Below are 12,660 nucleotides of genomic sequence, written 5' to 3'. Positions count from 1 at the left end.
TTAACCACAGAAAAAAAAAAAAAAAAAATGCTTCCCTAATTATTTTCCACAAATTGGTCCGCGAAGATGTTTAAAGGAAAAGAAAAAAAAGAAAGAAAAAAAAAGAGTTTTGTGATGAACAGACATCACACGGAATAATTACCTTAACTTCCACAAGAAGGAAAAATACCTTTTTTATTGTTTTTTATTTTATCTAGTCTTTTTTTTTTTTGCTCTCCTCCCGTAGTTTATTTTTAATGAAAGGGATAGACGAGGCTCGGAGATACGCAACATCAAACGGTGGGGGGAAAAAAGCAGAGGCTGACAATGGCGCGTTTAATCTGTGCACGCCAGCGGTGACATCTCGGAAGATTGGTCTTCATTCCACCAGAAAGAAGATTGGTCGGTCTTGTTAAGAATCGTAGACGCCGGCGCGGTCACTGTGTAAAATTATACTGTCCGTCTTTCACCGCGAAAGTTCTCCTTGGCGGCGCTCCCGCAAAGGTTTTTTTTTTCCAGATAACCTGCTGACAAGATGAATCTCTGCTTCCTCGTAAATAAAATATCACAGAGCGTCTTCTCGGGGTTGATCTGTCTCTCCCGCTGTCTGCCTGAGTGTTGTCCTTATTGACTGTCCCAGTATTACCCTGTCACTAAACGAGCGGGAAAAACAATCCGACCCGAGCCCTTCTGGTGGAAACCAACGAGCAGAATTACCTCTTATCAAAGGCATTCGGAAAAGGGGGGGGGAGTGATTTTGGCTTGAAAACAGGAAAATAGGGGGAAAAAAGAAAGACCAACTCAAATGTTAAAGTTTTCCCTCCGACCCCCTTGAGGTGTCGTCGTCCCCTTCCTCCTGTTTTCAGATGTCTTCAAGCTGGTCACAGGGTCCTCACCTTCCTTGTATCCAGTCCTCATTAATGTCATCAGTGCCTCCCTCCGGCACCATGGTGATACCCCACATGGGGTGGAGGCATGGCACCCTGCACTCATAGTATGCCCTCAGTCTTTCGGGTTGACTGATGCTGGGCTGCATTTAAGCCAAAAGACTGATGCCATCTTGTGGTGAAGAAGTCGTACTGCAGGGACAGCTTTAGAGATGATTCTTTACAAGAATTAGCCTAGCTTTGAAGAACAACTCTATAGATCGAGAACTAATGCTGATTGCTCAGTTTCTGAGCTTCTCCCTGCAGAGAGCGGTGACTGTCAGTCACCCTTGCCCGCATGGACTCCCCCCTCCCCTCTCCGTTCTTCTAGCGCTGACTGACGTGTGGACAGGGGAGGGGGCAGACACAGCTTGCTCTGTCTCTAGAGAGGCAGAGCCAGCTGTCAATCAGGTGGCGATGTTGGAACCTGTCAACATTGTCGGGATCTTTCCCGGCCGCAGCGCGACTCTGCGCTGTCAGCATATAGACGGCAATTGCTGAGTTTTGGGTCACAGGAGGACATAGTAAATGTCCTCAAGGGACCCTAAAAAGAACTATGGCCAAAAAAAAAGGATGGGCCATAGCTCTCTTTTAAATATGTTAAATTATTTTATTAAATTTGATGTACCTACTGAGATCTGCCCCAGTCCTGAATATAAAAATGAGAATAACACTATTTTGGCTTTGCGACTAATAAAAGTGAACAAAGGTGGTATAATAACTCTGGCACCCTCAGCATCTCTGTTGCAAAGTCATTTGTGCTGCCAATCATGTTCTTGCTATATGTACAGCACCATCTAGTGGCTGAAGAGTAGAAGCACAGCCCATGCATGTTGAAAAGATAGTAAAGGATGCAGAGATTCATATTTTTGTGTGACTCAAACCTGTCAACAATGACTGGCCCTTATGTTAATATAATACCCCCCATCACATCAGCATGTGGAATCTTAGGTTACAAAGATAAATATGCAGTCAGATAGACAACCTCCATCTTCAGAGTATTACCTCTAATTTTACTGTTTTAGTGGTTGTGAGGGATGTCTAAATCTGACTGTGCAGTCCAATAGGGAGCAGAGTTAGGCCAATTGTACTTAGTAATCAGCATTAGGTAACAGACCTGGTCAGATGTGCAGGGCCAGATCTCCCACAAGGCCAACCGAGGCCTGGCCTTGGGGCAGCAGGGAGTAGAGGGGCAGCAGCGGTGTGCAATTCCTATCTCCCGAAGCAAAGGACATGCAGTTCCGGGCGCCAAGCGGGTAGTTTTCTACATTTAGCCCTGCTTTGGGCAAACAGAGCTAAATTTACAGCGGGGAAGCCGCCGCTTGTTTTATACAAGTGATCTCGGAGATGTCGCCGAGATCACTTGTATGCAGCCTGCAGTTTGCCATTCTCTATGGGAGGGGGGGTGGTGTGTAGGGGGGCGCATTGAGCAACCTGGCATTGGGGCAGCAGAGAGAGTAAATCCGGCCCTGCAGATGTGTCCCCTCGCATCCTCAGCAATACATGTCTGTGATGCGGGGTGCAACTGTAATGAGGGGGTTGGCTGTGCCTGTTACTCAGATTTGGCAGCACAGGACACTGGAGAAGGAGAACAAGAAGCAATTACTCAGCTCTGCCAGCACAGAGCACTGGAGAAGGAAAGCAAACAGCAGCATTTAAAAATAGTTTGAAGCAAAAACTGGTTGCACATCATAACATGGCGGGATACAGGACTATAAAAAGGTGTGCGACTTCGATTGGGCTTTAAGTATATCCACTCTGCTATCTTCTATAGACAATGGCGGTACCTCATTCTACGCTTAGCTGTGTCTTTTTGTTTGGAGGAAAATTAAATAAAAATCTTTGATTGATATGATCTTGTTGTTCTTTTCTTTTTTTTCTCATGTTGTGTGACACATGGAGGATGTTGTCATCTCTTCGGAGGGAATGGTGAGACGGGATTGTCACTGCACTCTATTAAACAGTCTTTAATTGTGTTTGTGAACAGGACTCGGGATGTGCCGGTGACATTTGCGAGCTGAGTAAACACAGATGAAGTCGGCTTACTATTGATTATGTTTGTTTAAATGGAGGATTGTGGAGTGTAGAGATGTTCGGGGAGCGGCACTACATCCTCTGTAATGAAACACAACCATGGGATGTTTGTTTTATAAAGCAATTAACACCAAAGGCGGCCGCAGGGTCACCCAGGTCAGATCATCGGCGGCAATCACTTTGTTTTACCAATAGATTAGCCATCTGGAAGTGCCTAGCTGTTCGTGGGAGTTACTGCAAGCACCTCATCTCTACTGGCCGGGACTGCTGAAAGGTGTGCGGCGAGCACCCTCACCAATTACTAATTATATATATGTTATATGCATATATATGTGAAAAACATATATATTTTTCACATATAATAGAATGACGGAATGATCTAGGCCTTTAATATATAATAGAATGAACCGGCTGTGGCATACAGTTTAGTCAGTCTTGTGGGCAAGAAGAAAAGCCAGGTCCTTGGTATTTATAATATATATATATATACATATACATACACATATACACACACGCACACACACACACAAACATTGTTGAGTCGAATGTTGCATACTTGTTTTCACATTCTCCCTTTAACAATAAGTTTTCGCTTTTGGCTCCTTTTACACTTTAAATAAGCAAGGCTCGGCTGGTTTTCGACAAGGTCACAGCCAGCATGGAAATAAGCGCCGCTCTGTAAAGGTTACTGTTGATAATGATTGGGACTTTCTGCGGGGCCATAAAAGGTTACACTACAAATGAATATCTCAGTAACAAAAAAAGATATTTTGCTTTAACGATTAAAAGAATAAAAGGCCGGCGTCGCATGCTCATTAGTCTGTAATAATACCCCAACCTTCACATTCCCTGGCAATTTACAAATGAAATATGTGACTAGAAGCCCGTAAGAAAAATTGGAGTAATTTCTGTGTTCAGACCATGGTGAGCGGTATTGCTTGACACGTTTCACAGAGGAGGTCTGCTTCTTCAGGGGTGAGAGGAAGGGGTCATTTATAGGTACATCCAAAACATGGCATCCATGCAGTGACCACACAGCAACATGACACCTTCTATGGCAGGGATGGCCCTCCAGCTGTGGTGAAACTACAAATCGCATGAAGCATCTCTCTCCGCCAGTCATGTCTGTGGCTGTGAGAATCTTGCAAAGCCTCATGGGATTCGTAGTTCCACCACAGCTGGAGGGCCGCAGTTTGGCCATCCCTGTTCTATGGTCTAAAGGGGAATTAAAGCAAAAAAACAGGCTAAATGGAATAAAACCCTGGAGTCAATTTAGATATAGTGCTCCCCATTTGCACCTCTGGTAGGGGTCAAACTTCTAAGCAACAGAGGGACAATGGTACCTTGTTACTCTGTGATTTTTGCATTTAATTATAAAGAATGTTCTGTAAAGGTAAATGCCAGCTGTGATCCAATTAAGATATTTTTTTTGGGGGGGGGCAGATCCTGCTAGTCAGTCTAAGTCTTCCATCACGCTCCACTCTGCCACACCAACAGAGACAATCATAAATGATGTCTATGTATCCACAATGTACCATTCAGAAGCCAAGCTCGTGAAATACAGTCAGATCAATAGTAACTCAATTCATTTCAAACACTCCAGCGCACGGCTATAAACATGACCTACATACACTTCCTTCTGCTCTGTTCTCCGCAGTTCTACCTTATTTAATAAATAAAAGAAATCTCTTTTTATCTTCCCATCTCCCTCCTAAATAGGAAGTGCGAGGGGAAGGAAAATAAAAAAAAAAAAGTTAATGATTTCTGAGTTTATCTAGCGTTGAAGAGTTTCTTCTTGTAAAATTGTTCGGTTATTTCAAACACACAGGGGAACCTGTACAGAAGTTATAGTCGTTCGCATAACATCGAGGACCTTATTGTTCGTCAGTGAATGTCGTTCCGGTATCCCGACAGGATGGTAGAGAACGGCCAGTTCCCGCTCACACTGGCAGATTGATTGTTAATAACTTCGTACACGGCCAATCAATAAAGCTTGTTACAATGACAACTTGATACAGCTTTTCCTGCCAATTATATACCTATTTTGAAATACCCATTGACACATGGCATGTGACCATGGACGTATGACATAGGACCACTGATATATGACATGATCTTGGGCATATTACATATCACCATTGGCATATGACATATAACCATAGACATATGAGATATGACCATTGCAATATGACATATGACCATGGACCTATGACATATAACCATAGACATATGAGATATGACCATTGCAATATGACATATGACCATGGACCTATGACATATAACCATAGACATATGAGATATGACCACTGCAATATGACATATGACCATGGACCTATGACATATAACCATAGACATATGAGATATGACCATTGCAATATGACATATGACCATGGACCTATGACATATAACCATAGACATATGAGATATGACCATTGCAATATGACATATGACCATGGACCTATGACATATAACCATAGACATATGAGATATGACCATTGCAATATGACATATGACCATGGACCTATGACATATAACCATAGACATATGAGATATGACCATTGCAATATGACATATGACCATGGACCTATGACATATGACATAGGATCTTGGACATTTTACATATCACTATTGACATATGACATATCACATTTGACATAAGACCATTGACATATGACACAGCACCACTGAGATATGACAATGTACCTATAAAACATCACCAATGCAATATCACCATTGTCATATGACATATAACCATAGACATATGAGATATGACCATTGCAATATGACATATGACCATGGGCATATGACATATCACCATTGACCAATGACATATGACTACTGACATATGATAATGGACATATGACATATCACCATTGACAAATTACATATCACCATTGACATATGACAATGTACCTATAAAACATCACCATTGACATATCAACCTTGTCATATGACTTATAACCATAGACATATGAGATATCACCATAGACATATGACATATCACCAATGACATATCACCATTGACATATGACATTTGGCCAAAATGAGAAATAACAGTAGTCCTGGGTGTGAGTATCATGTATATGGACTGTTTTACATTCCAGTATTTGTATTACTGTATACCTAAGGATCTTGTCCCTCCCCCCAGCCTGAGACTGGACAGTGAAGAGTGAAGTAGCTGACTGATGAGCTGATCTTTCTGGTCCTTTGCTCTCTCCTTCTATCGGCATTTTTCTTGCACAACAGTACAACTGACTGGTGTCTCCCTGTGCTGTTCTTCCCTCCCCGTAGTCTAAGCTCTGCTGTACAGGGACTGCAAGAGACTGATATCAAGTCAAATTCAGGTATTTAGACTACTTCTATTAAAAATACATATAATGATACATGATAGAATAAGGAGGTGCATTCATTTGTGCCTTCTAATGTGTGAAGTCTGCTTGAATTAGGGTCTTATATATATATATCCTTTAAAAGAAATACGCTGTACGCCGTTGCGATGAGACGAGCTGCTGCGGCAGTCTTGGCCGCGGTTTTCTGCTCATGGTGGAGCTCAAATAGGAATTCTATCACCTTAATTGACTCGACTCACTTAACTACATGCAGCAGATCAATTTGAGCGGTGTCAGCTCAGGTGCGCCAGGAGAATATACCAACATGTACAAGGGAGAGATAAGATCCTTATCTCAGTGTGAGAAGCAGAGCCGCTCGCTGAAAATGTTTTTTTTTGGCAGAGATACAACATTGGCAGTGATACAGGACCGAGGGAGGAAGGAGAGTCAGGGCTGTCTGTACAAAACTTGGGCCCTGAAGCTGACCAGGGTCGTGGGGGCCACACTCTAAACATCTTCTGGCACCAGTGGACTGTCACACTTTGATGAATTATCGAGGCTGTACTTAATTGGAGTTGCTAGGCTACCCACAGACATAAGAACTGCTTGCCGGTCCTGTAGTCGACTTCTTCATTGTAGAGATTTTTGTACAAGAGAATATTGTCTATCTCTTCAGCTGCGGCGTCTCAGTCGCAGCAGCTCGCGGTATACTGAGCTTAGGGTGATGGGAGGACGCTAGTTTGTGTCCTCCCGTTACCCTAAGGAGAACTATGGGGAAAAGCCCTGACCCCATAGTTCTCCTTTAACTTTATTGCTATCACACAGGAGCTAACAAACCCTGTTTGATAGCCTTTGGAGGTGACAGACTCTTTATTGACTTTGTCACCTCCAGGACAGGAGTTCTAGCACAGCGCGGTGCTGGAACTCCTGTGACAGCAGAGAGGGGAAGACTGCTCTTCCCTTTCGCTGTATACAAGGAGCGGCAGGGCTACTTTTATCCCCGCCGCTCTGCTCATCGCATCGGCAGCCAGTGAGAGACTCGGCGGCGGAGAGAGGTAGGTGGTGGAAACGAACGAACAAGCGGCTTCACACTATATTTAGCCCTGGAATCCGGGTCTGATCATACATACACATTTGTATGTATGATGTATGTATGATGTATGTATGAGCTGTGGCCAGGCTCTGAGCATTCAGGAATTTACATTCTTAATACTTAGCTTTTCCAAAAACTTGTAGCAAGTCCGCTCCTGTGTTGCAATTGAATACTTTCGATTCCCTGCAAACTTGCATCTCCTCATTATAACCTTTTGAAGCTGCAACAGCTTGGATAGTCTACATTCTCAGTGATGTCACAGGTCTCTAGTGAACGGATAGGATGCATTCTCAGTGATGTCACCGGTCTCTAGTGAACGAATAGGATGCATTCTCAGTGATGTCATCGGTCTCTAGTGAACGGATAGGATGCATTCCCAGTGATGTAAATCGGTCTCCAGTGAATGGATAGGCTGCATTCTCAGTGATGTCACCGGTCTCCAGTGAATGGATAGGCTGCATTCTCAGTGATGTCACCGGTGTCTAGTGAATGGATAGGCGGCGTTCTCAGTGATGTCATCTGTCTCTAGTGAAGGGATAGGCTGCATTCTCAGTGATGTCACCGGTCTCTAGTGAATGGATAGGCTGCATTCTGAGTTGTTTTCACCTCCAGGTTTGCTGGTTGTACCTTGTGATCACGTGACTGCTCGGCGCACATCGCGGCGGCATACAATGGCAATTAGCGGGAGAAGAATCCTCCGTACTTAATGATCTCAGTATAATGATCGCTCCAGATGACTTCAACTTGCAAACTCCTGAAATTCTCTGCGGTAGAGAGAGGTCCCCGACTCCCAATTAAATCTCAGGCGCCGAGTCATTCCAGTGATATTATTTTCCTTCTCTGGCTGACATTAAAACAATTAATTATTAAAAAGGGAAAATTAAATATTGTCATTTTTTTTATCACAAGTTAACGTCCATCTCCGATGAGTGTAGGAAGACTCCAGCTGTGATGGGACTGCAAATCCCATTTGGGACTCATGCCTGCAGCTGTCAGAGTCTTGCAAAGCCTCATGGGACTTGTAGTTGCACCAAAGCCGATGGGCTGGGCCAGAGTTTCCCTGCCCCTGCTTTACGGCTTCCCTTAAAATGAACCTGCGCCCATACAGGGCTTCATTAACTTTCCACGTCTACATCAAGAAATGTCACCAATATACAGCAACATAGTAACTTTTCAAAAAAGCTTTATCATTAAAAGCCCCCCTAGAGCTCCAATCAGTGACTATGCCTAGGCTGAGATGGTGTCATCAGTCTGCTGCAGGCAGGAGGAAGCATTTCCTCATCCTCGTCTGAAGACCGGGTGACACCCGGCCTTGGGACGCCCCTGGTACCAAAACTATACAATGTGAAGGGCTACCTAAACAATCTATTGAATATATATCCAGGGCCGTCTTTAATATTGATTGGACCCCGGGGCATACATTTTATTGGACCCTCCCCGTCCCCGCATGCGCGATGACGTTACGACGGGGTGACACCCGGGTCTCCGCTCCGGGTGTCCCCGAGCTTTGGGACGCCCCTGTCCCCTCCCTCCAGTAATCAGACTGCAACATTGTAACTTTGTAACAAGTCACAAGGTAAGAGGCTGCAGCAGGGTCTGACCTGTGTCAGACATTTGTGAACACAGCCAAGAACTGCACTGCATTGCATAGAAGAGTACAGAAACCTAGTGATGACATCATCTAAAATAAGGTATGTCATGAAAATTAAAATGTATTAGCATGTTGATGAGGGGAAAAGGAGTTACCAGAGATGGCCAAATATTAGCAGAATAAACTTCCGGAATGAATAATGCTTTAATACGGGAACACTCCAAACTCTGTAAGTACGGCTCGTTATATATCGCAGCTGCATAAACTGCCCTGTATGAGGTTAATAAGGACCCTTTTAGGTGATTGCGCTCTCTCTTTGTGTCATTGCTTCGGGGGCAGCTCGGCTCCCACATGCGATCATTCACCCCTCCAGATCTCCAGTAAATATCAGGACAATTAGTCCCCCATCTCGCAGGACATTGATTGCGGACATAATTGTTAGTAAATTACAGGCGGCGGAGGCAGGTGTGCGCGCCGTCAGCTGCGTCGTATCATCTGCGATCGATGAGAAGGTCCGTTCTGTCTCAGCGCCAGTCACCGGGGACTCTCACGTACGCTGTAACGCGGCCCAGCCAGCGTTTAATGAGAACATTTATCTGATCCGCGCCATTGTGAGCGCGCAGAGCTAATCTATAGACTGCGATAGGAAGCCGCCACATATTTTACTTGCACAGGAAATCAGTAATCTCATAGCAAAAAATATAATGACGGCATTTACCAGCCAGCCGTAGGAGGGGGATGAGTCCACGGTACGTATACATCCTGTGTGATGGGAAGTGTAGACCGTGTCATAGACACAAGGATGCAGAATACCACCCGTGTCATTGGACCCTCACCATCATGTCCCCTGGGGCCCCCCTAAGGGTACACTACAGAATCCACATGCCTCCTTCGTTCACATATCACACTTAGGTGCCCCCCTGGAGGTGATACTAGAGAGTCTACATACCCCCTTCCTTTGCATATCACACCCAGATGCCCACCTTGGGATGACACTATAGAGTCCCCCCTTCATTCACATATCACAGCCAGCATGGAAAGAGTACAGATGGATCATTGTCTGCACACTCACAAACACTTCATCCTACATGACCCAATAATAACCTCCAATCATTTCACTAAATTACAGCTTCTGGTAGCTTCTGATGGTTCTCTTACTTTGATGTGGTCATTCTGGTTTTCAACTACCCCATACGAATCTTATATCTCCATTAGGACTGGACAAATCTCAGGAACAGGGTAGCCAATGCTCCTTACCAATTACAGCTGATGAGGAACTTTTGAGGTTTTCTTTGGTTGTTGTCAATGTCCTACATTGGACAGGCTGGCTCCTTACAAATTAATATGCCCACCCCTGATATATATATAGTTATTTATGTCTAATTACTGTCTGTGCTGAACCAGCTCCTATGCCTCTCCCCTCACCTCCCTAAATAACCTTTTATGTAGAAGCCCGGGGGGAGGAGCTATAGAGTTTCCATTGAGTGGCAGCTTTGAGATGGTTGGGACTACTGACATCATATCCAAGATGGCGGCACCCAGCAGCAGTCTCGGGGCTTTTGGGTATCTACACAAGGGAGGCTTCTACAGGGAAATAACATGTATGAAGAATATTAAATACACATATAATGTTATCAGAAGGCTTTTGTTGAAATAAATGGTCTGGCAGCACGGTCTCTTGAGGACATCCAATGTGTTTCCTAATGGAAAGCATCTTGGATGCAGCTGAGTCCTTATCCCTGTGGCAAGCCAAGAATTTACCTCATTGAGTGCGGTGGAAGAACAAGCGGCGTTTGCTCCATTTCCTGGTTAAAAAAAACAACAAAACACTGGAAAAGCCAATCAGAAGATGGCGGCCCACCTTCCTCCTGTAAGACAGAATCAAAGTGTAATGGTTATGGATAGGCTATTAGGCAGCAGCCCATCACTGTTCGGAGAAATTACCATTTCTTACAAGCTGTGATATATGGCTCCCAGGCCGCTGTCATAAGACATTTCCCTTTAAATAAGAACGCAATATGTTTCCCCCACAAGCTGTCGCATTAAGTGTCTTTGATTTGTATTTCAAAACAAGCAGAAAATGAATGCTGGAGGTATGGAACGTCGTTCCTTGTTAGAGGAGAGTGTGGGCTCCCAGGTTTCAATCTATGTCCTCTGCAACGCTCTCCATCTATGCCCCCCACAATGCTCGCCATCTATGTCGCCCACAACGCTCGCCATCTATGTCGCCCACAACACTCGCCATCTATGTCCCCTGCAACACCCTCCATCTATGTCCCCTGCAACACCCTCCATCTTTGTCCCCTGCAACACCCTCCATCTATGTCCTCTGCAGCGCTCGCCATTTATGTGCCCCACAACGCTCTCCATCTATGTCATCTGCAACGCTCTCCATCTATGTCATCTGCAACGCTCTCCATCTATGTCCCCCACAATGCTCCCCATCTATGCCCCCCACAACGCTCGGCATCTATGTCCCCTGCAATACCCTCCATCGATGTCCCCCACAACGCTCTCCATCGATGTCCCCCGCAACGCTCTCCATCGATGTCCCCCGCAACGCTCTCCATCGTTGTCCCCCGCAACGCTCTCCATCGATGTCCCCCACAACGCTCTCCATCGATGTCCCCCGCAACGCTCTTCATCTATGTCCCCCGCAACGCTCTCCATCTATGTCCCCCACAACGCTCTCCATCTATGTCCCCCACAACGCTCTCCATCTATGTCCCCCGCAACGCTCTTCATCTATGTCTTCTGCAACGCTCTCCATCTATGTCCTCTGCAACGCTCTCCATCTATAACCCCCCACAACACTCTCCATCTATGTCCCCCACAACGCACTCCATCTATATCCCCAGTACTGCTCCCTTCTATGTCCCCCACAACACTCTCCATCTATGTCCCCCACAACGCTCTCCATCAATATCCTCCACTACGTTCTCCATCTATGTCCCCACAACACTCTCCATCTATGTCCCTGTAACACTCTCCTTCGATGTCCACGTGCCACCCCCAATATTTACCAGGAGCCCTCATCTCCCTCTTTGTGCTCTCTCCACCAAGCAATCATCAGACCTGCACAAATATAGGTCAGTCAGCCCTTGTGATAGAAAAAGAAAAATCTGTATCCAGCGAGTGTCTGCAAACCGTTCTTTTTGTATAGAAAACTAATTTATTTTGTGTCTGCTTTGCAGTTTTTATTGAAAATGTATCTAAACGCAAAGACAAAAATGTAATATACTGCAGCATGACAGTCCTTAAATATGGTGGATGCATTAGTTCTCTTTTGTGCAGGCTTTTGTTACTTTTTTTTATCACAGGTGAATCCTGAAAAACACTTGGGTGTGCTTTTTTCACCTGGGTGGGTACTCCCTCTACTGTATCTATGGAGGGGGCCATAGTTCCCACCCATGCTGGACTTTAAACATATCTTCCTCTCTTCATCTCTATTACATACTTCCTAATTGTCCCTCATTTGGAACCAAATCCCTCTCCCCTCAAATATTCTCCAAAATTGATCCTCCAGAAGCTTTCCCTGCAGCATGTGCTGGAATGGGGACCGGACACCCATGCCTGCTGTATGTACAGTGTGGTGACCAGGCCCGGCGCTACCGCAAGGCAAGTCAGGCGGCCGCCTGAGGGCGCTGCAGGGTGAGGGCGGAAAAAACAGGGCATTTTGACAAGTACTTGTACTTGTCAAAATGCCCC

Source organism: Nanorana parkeri, unplaced genomic scaffold (genome assembly GCF_000935625.1).
Source record: "Nanorana parkeri isolate BGI_ZX_2015 unplaced genomic scaffold, ASM93562v1 scaffold135, whole genome shotgun sequence".
In the NCBI taxonomy this organism is placed as follows: domain Eukaryota; kingdom Metazoa; phylum Chordata; class Amphibia; order Anura; family Dicroglossidae; genus Nanorana; species Nanorana parkeri.
Note: the sequence above shows the minus strand (reverse complement) of the source record.